This window comes from Podarcis cretensis (assembly GCF_951804945.1).
Source record: "Podarcis cretensis genome assembly, chromosome: 8".
Lineage (NCBI taxonomy): Eukaryota > Metazoa > Chordata > Lepidosauria > Squamata > Lacertidae > Podarcis > Podarcis cretensis.
Genome location: NC_137177.1, coordinates 75,502,585 through 75,517,077, shown reverse-complemented (window position 1 = coordinate 75,517,077; position 14,493 = coordinate 75,502,585). Strand labels below are relative to the sequence as shown.

The following is a 14,493-nucleotide window of genomic DNA, read 5'->3' as shown; positions in this document are numbered from 1 at the left end:
ATAGTCTACCCCTCACAGGGCGACAGTTCTCAGCACCCTTAACAAACAATAGTTCCCATCACGCTTTTGAGGGTGGGTGTGATTTAAATTTGTTTAAAATGTATGGCTCTGAATACCAATTTCTGGAAGCCACAGGAGAGAAGAGCGCTGTTGTGCTCAGACCCTGCTTGTGGACTTCCCTTTGCAGTATCTGGTTGGCTACTGTGAGAACAGGATGCTGGACTTTTCATCATGGGATGCTGAGAGTGCTGAGAGCTGCTAGGAAAACCCTGTTCCTTTCACAGAACTGTAATTCCCAGAGTTTCCTGGGAAGAGGGGATGACTGTTAAACCACTCTGAGAACTATATCTCTGTGAGGGGGAAAGGTGGGTCTCCTAACAACCGTCACCACACTTAACAAACCATGCTTCGTGGGCGGGGGGGGGGGGAGTTGTGACTGTTTAATGTGATATGATCCTGCCTGTAAATACATAGTGCAAATATGGCCTAACCTAGGTCTATTAATGTCAATGGGTCTATGCTAAGTAAAACGTAGTTGGATACCACGCTAATCTTCCCTCCGTCGCCACACACTTTTCAACTGCACATTATCAGCTTTCCAACAGCACACTTGGTTCCCCCCCAATTCTCCCCCCCCCTTTTTTGTCCAATTGTACAATAAAAACACACACTTTGAGACACAAGCTTGTCAACACAGCAGTGTGGTCCCCATCCACACAGCTTCTTCCTACAGCCCTGCTCTGCTTGAGTCTCCCCTGTGCCTGAAATGTTTTCTCTCCCTCCTCAGCGGCAGGCCCGGAAACCACCCTCCAGCTGTGGCTTATTAAAGTCAGATTGTCCCTTGAGGACCAAACCAGAGCCAGGGTCATTAATAACAACTAACTACGCAGCTTTGCGTGCCAGCCTTCCATGTCACGAGGCGGGGGAAGGGGGTGGGGATGGGGGACCCCACCAGCCTTCTAATGAAGCAACACACGCACATTCAATCACATTACTCGTTTCTTCTCCTCCCTCCCTCCTGCCCTCCTCCAAACAAAACAAAACAAAAACCGAAAAACTACCGTCATGCCCACCGACTTAAATGAAGAAATAACAGGCCTCTTGAGAAGGATGTAATCTTCATAAGTTGCTCCAGCTCCCTGTTAAAGGACCTGAGAAAGCCTGTTAAAAGAGTGGAATTCACTGCTTGGGAGTGTGTGGCAGAGAGGAAGACATAGGAGGATGTACTGAAGCAGTAACTCCCTTGCGTGCATCTTTTGAAAGACTGGGGCACAATTCACTTTTTCCGTGGTTCCGAAACTCGTCCACCCCCTGTGGACCACTTGAAAATTGCTAATGGTCTCGGTGGACCATATACTGGCTTTGCAGCAACTATAATCTTCTGTGCTCTTAGGTGCTGCATTGGCTTTTAACTGAATTGCTATTGCTTCTTTTGTTTCTTAATATGTTGTGTTTTATTTGAAATGCAATTTGCCATTCCATAGCATTCAAATTGCAGTGGAATAAAGTACAATAGAAGAGATAAAAGCAGCAATAAAAACGCAATGGAAAATAAACAGGTTTGCTGCAGATGGGCCGAGGGCCACCTGAATGAAACTTGCAGGCCACTGGTAGTCCATGGACCAGTTTGAGAAGTCCTGCATTTGTGTTTAAAGTGCTAATTAACATAACCCCCCCCCCCCGATATCTCAAAGAATGCCTCCTTCCCTGCAGACTCTCTTGGGTGTTATCAGCACAGGACCCCTTCCCCTTGGTATGTCCAAGCCAAAACCCCTTTAATAGCCATCCACGTTGGTGGCCGTCATTACATCTTTTGGCAGTGAATTCCACAGTTATAACCTCTTGCCTGTTCACTGGCAAAATCTACACAGGAGGGCAGCACTGATGGCTGCTGCCCACTGGGACTGGCGGAACGGAAGGCAGGGAGGCCAAATGGAAGGTGGAGCCAGAGACAATGACAGGCACAGCCAGAGCCAATGAGAGGCAGAGCCAACCCATTCTACTTTTGTCCCCACCCTCCTCTTCTTTGCTGCACAGTTCTATAAGGACAACACTGAAATGGAAGAAGCTGCCATCCTGTGGACTGGTTGTAAGAAGGGCAGAGTGAAGTTGGTGGGGCAGTGCCCTATTCTCCCTAATGGAACCGCCTCCACCGTGGAGCAGCGACAGAAGCAAGGAGTAGCAGCAACTGCAGTCTCCATGCACCATGTCCTATTTGTACTGGGCAGTGGTGCAGATTGGGCTGGAGGAGAAGCTCTGGCCTGCACATGAGCCTAGTCCAATCCGGCAGACATCTTCATCTAGGAGTTTGTGAATGTGTGGGGTGTGTGGGTATGTTTGTGGGTGTGTGTGAAAGATTTATTTATTGCATTTATATCCCATCCTTTTTCTCCAAGGAGCTCAAATGGTTCTCACCCTGATTTAATCCCCACAACAAGCTGTGGGTCAAGGGGACTGCAAGGTGGTGGGAAGGGTGAGAGAGTACATAGGTGTCCAACCCTCTAACCACACTGATTTTTATGTGCATTTTGGCATCACGCAACCAGTTTCTTCCCAAATAAATTTGGTGCTCAGGTGGGAGCAGGGGCGGACTTAGTAACATTGCACCCTGAGTGAGAACAAAATTTTCGCCCCGTCAAGTATCGAGTAGATTGAGTAGATTGTTGTTGTTGTTGTTGTTGTTGTTGTTGTTGTTGTTGTTGTGTGCTCCCTTGGTGCCCTGTGTAGGGAAACTGCCCACAGCACCCGAAATCTGGCACTGATCGGAGTGGGAAGATCCCCTACCCCTATCCTGCCCCCCCCCTCCGGCCGAGAGTGAGATGGCAAATTCATGGACAGTGTTGATAAGTGGCATGGAATTGGATCCACAGATGGCATTGTGCCCAATCGCGCATATCCCAAGTCGGAACCCCACACTGTTAAATTCATTGGTGCTTTGACCACTTCTGCACCATACATCTAAAGCACATTTAACACACATTTAAAGTGCATAGTTTCGCCCAAAGAATCCTGGGAACTGTAGCTTGTTAAGGGTGCTGGGAGTTGTAGCTCTGTGAGGGCTAAACTGTGACTCCCAGAAATCTTGGCTGTGGAGGGGGTGAGCCATGATTGTTAAAGTGGCATAAAGGTGCTTTAAATGTATGCTGTGATCTGATGAGAACGGAACCGAGGAATGGTACTGTGGATTCAGTAATGGAGGGAGTCCAAGGATGCGATTCAATGTTATGTAGTGTGTGTGTGCAGTGAGGACTGCTGGTGGCCACAAGAAGAAATGGAGGCGCAAAATGAAGCCACTGAGCATAATTCTTCTGCAGCTCTGTTTCAGGGAAAATTTGCCCTTTCACAGTTGCTTAAGCGAAATGTCAGCCCCTTGCTAAACGGCTTCTGCCACATATGCTCCCTCTAAGGGAGCGGCTATAAATCAGGCAGCAGTTAGTGGGAAAAAATCAGGTTCCAAGAAGGCAAAGCAGTGGGAGATGTCTTTAAGAGAGGGAAGGGGAAAAGCTGGGGGTTTCTCCTGTGTTTGAGTTTATTATGTGGCCCAGCAGTGATGAAATTCATCATTTATTGTCAACCCCCCCTCCCCCGTGTGCCCTCTCTCTTCTCCCATTTTCTAACAGGAGACAAAGCAAGGGGGAGAAAGAAAGCCTAGTAGCAATTGCAATCAAGTCTGTGTAAATTTGGCCCCTCCGTGTCCTCTTCACAAAGCTGGACAAAGGCTTCCAGGCTGGTGTCTCAGCTGGGAATCGAGATACCACAGCTGTAGCCAATGCCAACTCCGTTCCCATCAATATGGTGCGGCCCCTGGCAACCTGCTTACAGCCATCTCCCATCTTCCTCACAAAAGACGGGAGCAAACAATACCTTCTCGAGACTCTCTTGCCCACCAAAATCTTAAATATTTCATTAGATTATTCCCCCCCACCCTTTTCTTTTCTCAGCTCAGGCAGGGAAAGGAAGAAGAATAAAAGAAGCCAGATCTCAAAGCTGGAGACAGACAATAGTTTTGTTTTTGCTTTTTTTAAAGCAAGTGGAAAGCGGTTGGAAAAAGCTTCTACTTCCTAGGAGGTATGTGACACATTAATTTCCATCCCCACAGTTGGTCAAACAGGTTTATTCATTTAGCTTTTTGGAAATGAGATCAAACCCTACGCAACCTGCTTAGTGGAAGCAGAAGTAGAATGTGCACACAGAAGGAGGCACTCTGGAGAAAGGTGGTTGGCAAGTTTTTCTGGGAAGGTTGTTCCATGGCAAGGATGCCACAGAGGAGGTCTTACTCTGCTCACTGATGGAAGACACCTTGCTAAGAAGTGCATGGAACAGGGTGATGCCCCAAGTTCTGAGAAACGCATCCACATTTAATCAAGGGGGTGGAGAAACTATTAGGAAGGTTAGACTAAGAGACAGTGACTGGCCTAAGGTCACTCTGTGAGCTTCAGCACTGAGTGGGGATTTGAACCCTGGTCTCTCATGTTCTAGTTCAACACTCTAACCACTGCATCACACTGGCTCACAGTCATGTCTATTAATTTCAGTGGGTCTGACCTGAGTAGGAGTAACATCTGATACAAGCAATGGTTTTTATTTTTATATTTTATTGTATGATGGTTTTTTTTATATAAAAAACTTTGGTTGCATTTTTATTTTATTTTTGCATTTAAATACTGTGTAGAAGCTGTCTTGTGAGGTTACTCCAAAAGGTGTCTTATAACTCCAAAAAGTGTTTTATAAACCTTTCAGTTATCCAAATATGGTTTGCAAATCTTTGAAATAAAGACAGTATAATTATACAGGCATAGGCATTAGATACATTGTAAGCTTATATGTTATATTAAACATTCTCAAGTTTTTTTGTTTTATAAGAAGTAAATTGTGATGGTCAGATTACTAACAATTCAGAAGGCATGCCATTGATGCAATAATTGTGCATTAGTGGTGGATATCTATAAACATCCTCACATCATTCTGCTTTATGAGTTCTGCAATGCTTCCCCAATGTTAGCGCATTATTACCAGCTGGAGGGGCACTCTTGCACTAGAATGCAACAAAAGTTGGGACAAAGAACAACCACCCTGGATCATCTGTGGTATGGAAAGTTTCAGGCATAAATTATGAGGGACATGCACTGCTGGTTGCAAACGAAGCAGTATGTCTGCCCCCAAACCTTTGCAAGGACAAACAGTGTTGAAAGAAGGATGATGTATAACCACCCCAAATACCATCACCAGCACAAATAATCATGAATTCACAATAAAAGTAATGACTAGGAATAAGCATGAAAGGTGCTTTGTAAGAAGCTCTATTTAGTAACCTTAAGAATGCATCCTTTGGTATCCAGTTGGCATTTAACAGAGATGAATGACTTTTTCTGTAATTGAACGAATCAGTATTGGTTATTGCTGAACTTGACTTTGAATTGTTTTATAGGCTTTTCCTTGTACTCAGTACTGTGATTCTGCATAATGCTGGTGGTCAGCAAAAGATGTTTAAAGACTCTCTCAAGGCAAATCTTAAAAAATGTAGTATCAACACCGACAATTGGGAAACACTGGCCTGCAAGCACTCTAATTGGAGAACAACCTTTACCAAAGGTGTCATGGACTTTGAAGACACTCGAACTCAGAATGCAAGGGAGAAACATGCTAAGAGGAAGGCACACTTGGCAAATCCACACTGTGATCAACTCCCGCCTGGAAACCTATGTCCCTATTGTGGAAGGACATGTGGATCCAGAATTGGCTTCCACAGTTGTGTACTGACTCACTCTTAGACCATGTTCATGGAAGACAATCTTACCTGGCTACAAGTGATTGCCAAAGAAGAAGAAGTCTGCAGCAAAATGTGTATATTGGTGAGTTTTTTTGTTGAATTTTTAAACACAATGTTATTAATTTCCCTCTTTTATTTACATTAAGACTGTATTGTTCTTTGGAATGGTTTGACCCAAGTTCATATATTTTGTTTGATTTAAGTAATTTAGTGCTGTGATGAATACACTTTTGAAAATGGGGCGGGGGAGGATGTCTTAACAGGTCAGCATTCAAAGAAGGGCAGAGAGGCTCTAGCAGTGATGACTGGAATGATAAAAGGTATTAGAAATACACAAGTGTCCTTATTTCGCTTTGTGAATAGATGGAGATGTGGCATTCTGTCTGCCAAATAAGCATTCTATTTTCTTTAGCATCAGGAAGAAATGCAGATGGTTGTCTCATTCTGCCCTTGCTCTAGCCCTGTGAAGCAGGCTAGACTGAGAAACAGTAAATCGCCCAGGGCCTCCCCAGTGAGATCTGTGACTGGCTGAGTTCAGTGAGGATTTGAATTCAGGTCTCCCAAGCCCAAAGAGGAGATCCATGTGGCGTGGTGTACATGTAGCAAATAATAAATGGCTCCAGACCGCAATACTGCAAGGAGCACCTCATTCCATATGAACCTACCCAGACCCTAAGATCAGCTTCTGAGACCCATCTTCGTGTGCGTCCTCCACAAGAGGTCCGGAGGAGGGCAACATGAGAATCGGCCTTTTTTTCAGTGGCTCCCCACATGTGGAATGCTCTCCCCTGGCAGGTTTGCCTGGCTTCTTCAATATACATCTTTAGGTGCCAGGCAAAAACATTCCTCTTTAACCAAGCCTTTGGTTGATTGTCATCCAATGCCCTTTTAAAATGTGGGTTGGGTTTTTTTATTTTTGGTGTGGTGGTTAATTCAGTTGTTTCTGTTTTTATTTTGATTATGTATTCTGTGTTTTTATATTGTGATTTTATCTTGTGAACCACCCAGAGATCTGCAGGTGTAGGGCGGTATATAAATTTTAATAATTTTAATAATAATAATAATAATAATAATAATAATTTATTATTATTCTGCTCCCCCCCCAGATTATATGGTTTAACTTTACCCAGTAGGTGACCTTTCAAATGAGCTAAGGTTAACCAAAATATCCAGTTTCATCTCTTAAACACTTCTTAATAACTTTGCCACTCCATATTGCTAAATGACCTCAAATGGCGTTCTCTTCTTCTCTTCCCTGCTCGCCTTCCCCTTAGCTGTCCCCCTTCATCATCACTTGGCTTGGGTCTTAGTTGCCTTCAAGTGATAGCACAATAGCATCTTGCATTCTTTGTTTCACCCTTGATTTATCCACCCTCTTGAAGGACTCTAATGAATAATTCAAAATGATGTGAGATTATGGGAAGGGTCTTGCTCCCCTCCATCACCCTCCTCCTCTCCAACCTTTAAACCCTTACTCCCCCCACCCCACCCACACAGCGACCAAGAGGACTGCCCCTCGACCCCTCTTTGCTGTCAGTTTGATAAATATAATCTATTGCCAATTAAAACCTCGTTCGCTGTCTCTCCTCGTGCAAGGGAGCACCTCGTTAACGTCTTCTTAGTAGGGTGACTCCCAGGAACTCTAGCAATTATTGATTGCGCATAATAGAAGGCTTGTATGTTCCCCCCACCCCACCCCCATCCTGGGTCAGTTCAGCAATGCACATTGGCATGTAAATAGGTTATTCACCTAACATTACTTTTTGATAGAAAAATGACCACGGAATGCTTTGATTTTGGACCTTCTCTTGTTCCTATGCTCACAATGAAATCAATAGTCTCATTGCAGTGCAAAAACTACCCCCCCCGCTTTATTTATAATTTAACTCTCTTTTCTCCCCATCCCCACTCCTTAACAACACTGTTGCATTTTCAGACACAAACTTTCTGATAAACTGCTATTTGTTTTCAAAAAGTGAAGTAACTAAAATAATGTACAATGAAAATAATGTACACTGGATGGATACCATAGACATCACACTTGATTAGTGGGACTTTGAGGTTAAATGGCCATGGGCAGTGTGGTATAGCAGATAGAGTAGCCTTGTACTGGGGAGACATTGGCTGAAATCCCTACTCACCCTAGAGCTGACTAGGATAACTTGGGCCAGGCTATCTATCAGCCAGACCTACCTTATAGGACTGTGAGGATAACATGGGAAGAAATCTAGGCATGAGCCAAGCTAGACCCTGTGTTTGTCATCTGAGGTCCTTTTCTCCATGCATCCCTATTCTGAGGGCTTTTTCAGTTGTGCTTTTATGGAAAGCTCTCCCCAGGGAGTCATGCCTGGAGCAATTATTGTCTGTTTTTAGGCACCAGCCAAAAACATTTTTATTTACTCAGGCTTTGGCTTTTAATTTGGGGGATAATGTCCATGGCCTCTTTTTTATTTTTCATTCTTTTAGTGGTGTGGGTTGAATCTGTCCTTTTTTATATAAAATTATATATAGGTATTTTAGGTTCTTGTTTTATTGTGGTCCTTGCATTTGGTTTTAATGTTTCTTGTTCTTACATTGTAAGTTGCCTTGAAGCACTTTCATGTAAAAAGCAATGAAATAATAATGATGATGATGATGTCCTCTTGAGCTCTGTCGAATGCAGTTAGTAACAGGAACAATGGTGACCATTCAGCAAAATAGCATAGTTACACCTGTCTTTACTATCCACTGGGTGTGAAGGAGATGCAACAGGGATACCTGAAGCCACTGTTAACTGAATGGCTCAGACTGAAAAAGGCAGATCTGTCTGCAAGTTCAAGGGAGCCCGCAAGGGTCAGTTTTCAGTCAACTACCTGGGATGCTACAGCCAAAAACAGGTGTAGCTTGGTGTGTAAAATGGAAGGCTCCAGAGCTGAGTGCTGTTTAGCTCTGAGGCCCAGTCTTCAGATTTTAGTTATGTGTCTTGAGGTGCAGGTTATTCATTTGCAATGGGAAGCTGAGGGAGAAGGGTGAAAGGAAACACTGTGCATTCTCAGAGACTTTCTTCTCCATGTCTGTTTTTCAAGTGCAAGGGGGCAAAGGGCAGGGTCAGGGGAGAAGCCACCCAACTAATATGGGGCAACCATTCTCCCCAAGCCAAATTTAGCCCTACCAGTCATGTAAGGTGTGCAGATGTTCAGAGCAATTTTCTGCAGGCCTAGATAGTGAATAGCATAAACCCTTGCACAGAAATTGAGCCTCTTGGAGTGAGGTGAGGTCAGATACAAGTCGTCCCCTGGCAGGAAAGGCATTTATCTCTCCTCTTAGCAACTGTCTGTGCCTCTCAAAGGAGAGATCTCTTCTTTGCTTACTGCTGCCATGCACAATGAGGGTGGGTGGGAGTGAGGGATAGATGGATGGATGGATGGATGGATGGATAGATGATAGATAGATAGATAGATAGATAGATAGATAGATAGATAGATAAGGAAAGCCGTTTAATAGAGTCTGGGGCAAAAACAGGGGGGAAGCCTTCGTTGCTAGAGAGCAAAACCCCTTTTGGTAACCACGGAGGTGACTTTTGCCTCTCTTCCTTTCTGAAGCTGTTTACCCCACGCTTGATTTGAAGCCCCCAGAGCAAGGATGAAGCTGCCAGGGTCTCCCGTCCTCCTCCAAACAGTTATTCTTTAACTTCGGGAAGGCCCTTGCCCTCTGTTGTTTGCCTGACTGGCGTGCCAATGGAGACAGCAAACGGTGCGGCTGTTTATCTGCCCGTCAGTCAATAACACAGCATCACTTGCCCCCAGAGGTCACCAAAGGGGACTGGCACCTTTAACCCGTGGAGCTCAGCTCCCTCTTTGCTCTCCTTAGCGATTCACCCGGCTGTCAGTAATTCAGGCAACTGGTTTATTCAGCTGAGATCTCCCGATTTCAAAAGATAATCTGGGAATAATTGGGACTTAAGGAACTGGTGGGAATCTTGATTTTCTCTGCTGTGCTGCCATTCACCACACATGGGTGGACATCTTATTCCGTTCTAATTTGGTGGGCTTACTGAACCAAGATGGCCGTGATTCTGCTTTGAGTGCAAACTTGCCAGTCACAGGTCAGGTTTGAGAGCTGTGAAACTAGTTACGATAGCTCAAGGAGGTGTGGGAAGGGCTGCATGTAGTTCTTGGGTCCATGTATTTAAAGCACCATTATAACAATTAAAAAGTCATTGCTTCCCCCAAAGGATTGTGGGAACTGTAAAGGGTGCCAACCGCCTATTTCGCTCACAGAACTACAGCTCCCAGAGTTGCCCGGGAAGAGGGAGAACTACAAAGCATAGTGGTTTGTGACATGGCTCCCTTCTCACTTAAAAACAGAATTCATATTGGTGAAGGCTGGGTTCCGATTGCTCCCTTTTTGCCTGACAGAAGCGCAGCACTTTTAACAGCTCACATGGCAGATGCCTCTTTGAGGGTTCCTTCATAGGCAGAAAAGTCTGAGGACCATCAGTGCAAGGGGGGAATTATTATTATTTTTCATAATAGTGAAGAAAAGGTCCAGCAAGTTCTGCACTTATATAGTTTGTTTGTTTGTTTGTTTTGCTAGATATAGCCTGATTTGAAATATTAAGATTATTTGGAAGGCTACCACCTCAGGCATAAAAAAGGGGGGGTCTGTGCAATTTTGAGTGAGTTTCGGTGAAACTAGCAAAGTTCTTCAGGGCTAAGGATTTTCTGGTTACTAGGTATGGGGGTGTACTTTGGATCTTTTCACCTCAGGCACCAAAATGTTTAGGGCTGGTTCTACCCTCAGACATGCAGGCTGGTATTTTCCTTGCCTTCACTTCTTTGGGCATTGAACAACATGAAGTTACAGGCCTTTGTAGATCTGAACATTTTCATTACTTTGGCAGCATTAGGGTTTTTTTTTTTTTAAACTTCACCAAATATGGTCGGGTGGTAACAACTTAACACCTTTTGTGTTTTAAAGTTCAAAAGGTCTTTTCTGTTCTCTCTGCCTCCTGAAAATCTCCGGGGCACATTACCAGCACACCGTTCCCAAACAGAGCAAAGTTTAATATGAGAGAGAAACGTGGCCCACACTCTGAGCACTGCACCCTTGACACGCCTAAGGAGAGGCAAATGCTCCTCTCTCTTTTGTTGCTGCAAAACATCCCGCCAAGAGGCGTCTCTGAAATTACAAGCCTTTCCATCATCAACACCTAAAGTGAAAATCTCCCCATCTTTGATTTATTCCATTCTTTTCCCCTCCTTCAGCTTTAAGCGATGAAGTGATGCCCATGGATTTGGAGAAACCCATCTTAATAGAGTGCTGGAAATTATAAGTCAATGGGGCGATGGGCTTAAACAAAGGGAGCCCCTGAACAGGACAAATTAAACAACACCTGAATTGATGAACAAACTGGTTATTGCACAGATTCATTCTCCCTAGGCCCACCCCGTTTAAAAAAGTCCTTTTCTTCCTGCTTTCCCCCTCCTTTTACTGCCTGAGAGTCAGTCCTAATGAATAAGGTGCAATTGGAGTTTAATGGGCCGCGTCGGAGGGGCCTACCATCTGATCGCCGTGGCAACCGATCCTTTCTCAAGATTTTTTAAACAGTCTGAAATGTGCTTTTATTGTCTGCTTAAAATGTGTCATGTGAGCCCCAATGGTGGTGGGCGCTTGTATGTATCAATTTGTTTCTGTCTTCTAGGCGGCCCTTCGTGTGGGCTATGAATATATGTTGGGGGGTGGGGAGGGGGGCTCACCCAGGCACAGAGACAATAGGCCCAGCTGATTTGGAATCCAGGGATACCAAGCACCACTATGCTTTGGAATGGTGACATATGCTCCCAATCTGACCTAAGCCGTAGCCTTTAATAGCTAAACTCGTACCTCTGCACAAGGGCCAGGCATTGTCCTTTTCTTTTAATTGCCATCTATTCATCCCATGGCCAAGTAAACTTTTCCATACCTCCTTTCTTTTTTTAAAAAGAGAGAGAGAGCGGGTGGGGCGGGGGCTAAGCATCAAATGTTGACCACTGAAAGAGCATGGTGGAGTGGGGATGTTGAAAGAAAGAAAGAAATAACAAAATCCACCAGCTCTTTGTGTTTGCTTTCTACTTGGTTCAAGAGACTTAACAGAAGGGGTAAGGTCACCTCTGAACCACACATTTGAAGCACATGGCTTCCCCTAGAAGCATCATGGGAACTGTAGTTTGTTATGTAGTTTTCTCTGCAAGAAAAATGCAATCAGCTTGGTGAGACCCGTAACACTTGTGAGAACATCAGCTTCTTTGCATGTCAATTATAATAAAGTTCCTGACATTTGTTAAGGAAACCGCTTTGCTGGACCATAGCTCCTGTCCCAACTAGCTGTTCCAATAACATGTTTGGAGACTTCGGTTAACTAGCAGTTCCCAAGATTCTTTAGGGGAATCTGTGTGCTTCAAATATATGGCATGGATGTATTCTGAAAAACAAAATGATAGAGCAAGTGGTCTGTTCTGTGGCGTTCTTGTGGGCAATGACAAACTAGTTGCCACTATGGCCCAGTCGTATGAAAATATTAAGGTTGTGTTTCTAAATGTGCTTTCTGCCAGCATCCTTTAACTTGCAAACTATTGCCTTCCAGTGGTTAGGAAACTAGAAAGCTGTGCTATACTAAGGCTGCATATATACAAAAAAGCGTATGTCTTTCCCAAAGAATCCTGGGAACTGTAGTTTGCTTCTCACAAAGCTATGATTCCCAGTACCCTGCACAAACTTCCATTCTCTTGGTTCTTTGCAGGAATTCATGTGCTTTCTATTTTCCTAACCACCCAGCATCTCCAGATAGGGCTGGGAAATGCATCTACTGTATCTGGGAAATGCATCTACTGTATCTGGGCTTCTGCTGCACCAGGGTTTACGCCAGTGTAATAGAGTTGTAATCCAAATGCAGACAGCATCAGCTGTCGAGACATAGCAGCACCGACATCCACTCCCATAGCACCTTTCAAAATTCTGCCATTACCTACGAACCACAGTGATGCACATTGATGAGGCACATTTGCCAGGCAGGGAAGGCACCAATTGACAACTGCCGCAACCATGATGATGTGGCCTTGCATGGTTCACACCCCTTGACACATAATTTACCAACCTGCTGCCAGGCACTGCCCACAGTGTTTTCTCCTTAGGAGGCTGTGTGCAGCGAAAAAGCTTCTTATTTTCTTCTTCTTTGGCGATCACTCATAGCAGAGTAAAATTGTCTTCCATGAACATGGTCTTAACAGTGAGTCCATAAGTGACTGTGGAGGCCAATTCTGGATCCACACGTCCTTCTACAATAGGGACATAGGTTTCCAGACGGGAGCTGATCACGGTGAAGGTTTGCCAAGTGTGCCTTCCTCTCAGCACATTTCTCCCTTTCGTCCCAAGTTTGAGCATCTTCAAAGTCCATGAAACCTTTAGTAAAGGCTGTTCTCCAATTGGAGCGCTTGCAGGCCAGTGTTTCCCAATTGTCTTTGTTTATACTACATTTTTTTTATTTGCCTTGAGAGAGTCTTTAAACCTCTTATGTTGACCACCAGCATTACACTTTCCATTTTTAAGTTTGGAATAGAGTAGTTGCTTTGGAAGACGATAATCAGGCATCCCCACAACATGACCAGTTGAACGAAGTTGATGTTGAAGAATCATTGCTTTGACAATGGTGATCTTTGCTTCTTCCAGTACACTGGCATTAGCTCGCCTGTCTTCCCAAGTGATGTGTAATTTTTTTCAGAGACACTGTTGATGGAATCTTTCGAAGGGTTGGAGATGGCGTTTATAATTGGTCCATGTTTCACAAGCGTACAGTAAGGTTGGTAGTACAATAGCTTTGTAAACAAGCATTTTGATTTCCCTGTGAATGTCCAGTTCTCCAAACACTCTGCCCTTCAATCAGGAGAAAGTTGCACTTGTAGAGCTCAGGCGATGCTGGATTTCGGCATTAACATCAACCCTTGTGGAAAGACCGCTGCCCAGGTTCAGGATAAGTGATTGACATTTTCCAGCGTTACATACACCGTTAAGTTGGATTTGTGGCACTGCAGAGGATAGCCATCATGGCTAGTAGTCATCATTAGCTTTATCTTCCAGGCTTGTAAGTGCTAAATTCAGATCAGCGTAATCAACAGCTGGGAAAGTCTACCTGCAGATGCATTCTTAGACTTCAGATTCACCACATACCATTTCCAAAATTTGCATGCCTGGTCTTTGTTAATCTGTTCCCATGCTCGTTTCTTTCTCTTTTTTATTTTTTAACTTTCCCACGAGTAGACAAGGTAGGTGTCTATGGCAGTAAAAGATAATCAGATTTGCATGGGATTGGATTTTGCCTTCTGCGCCTTAGAGGCAAATTTCCCCTGCCAGAGCTTTTATTGCAGCTACTTGCATCTGAAAGCAATTGCTGTAATCTGACTGCTGAGAAGGTTTGAGGAGGGGGCTGCTGTTGGGATGATTGGATAAGGAAAGCAAGTTTTTTTTTAACAAAGAGGGGGGAGATAGGAGGGCACCTGGAGCTGTTGCTACTTAACGAATGCCAGTGATATTTTCTGCATAGGCCAGGCAGATTATTATTTTAGAGCAGGCACCACGTCTCTACAGAATGAATTGACAGCAGGCCAAGGAAGAAAAGCAAATGCTGGAAGTGACGTCAATACACTCGTCAAACTTCTTGACCTTTATCATGCTCGGGCGCTTCAAAGCTGCTCCTCACTGTCTTTCCC

General features: G+C 44.3%; 1 protein-coding gene and 1 long non-coding RNA gene across 3 annotated transcripts in view; one reads left to right on the top strand and one right to left on the bottom strand.

Annotated features, from left to right (window-relative positions):
- PERM1 (PPARGC1 and ESRR induced regulator, muscle 1) overlaps positions 1-14,493 on the bottom strand; it is a gene marked incomplete at its 5' end in the record, with an annotated part of 70,487 nt that overhangs the window by 53,913 nt on the left and 2,081 nt on the right. The gene's annotated exons all lie outside the window — the stretch shown is intronic.
- LOC307222256 overlaps positions 2,047-14,493 on the top strand; it is a 142,471-nt gene continuing 130,024 nt past the window's right edge. For both annotated transcript variants that reach the window (XR_013841685.1, XR_013841686.1), the window contains exons 1-4: positions 2,047-2,089; positions 3,942-4,068; positions 5,429-5,852; positions 13,643-13,868. This is a non-coding gene — a long non-coding RNA (uncharacterized lncRNA). The remainder of the gene's footprint in view (positions 2,090-3,941; positions 4,069-5,428; positions 5,853-13,642; positions 13,869-14,493) is intronic.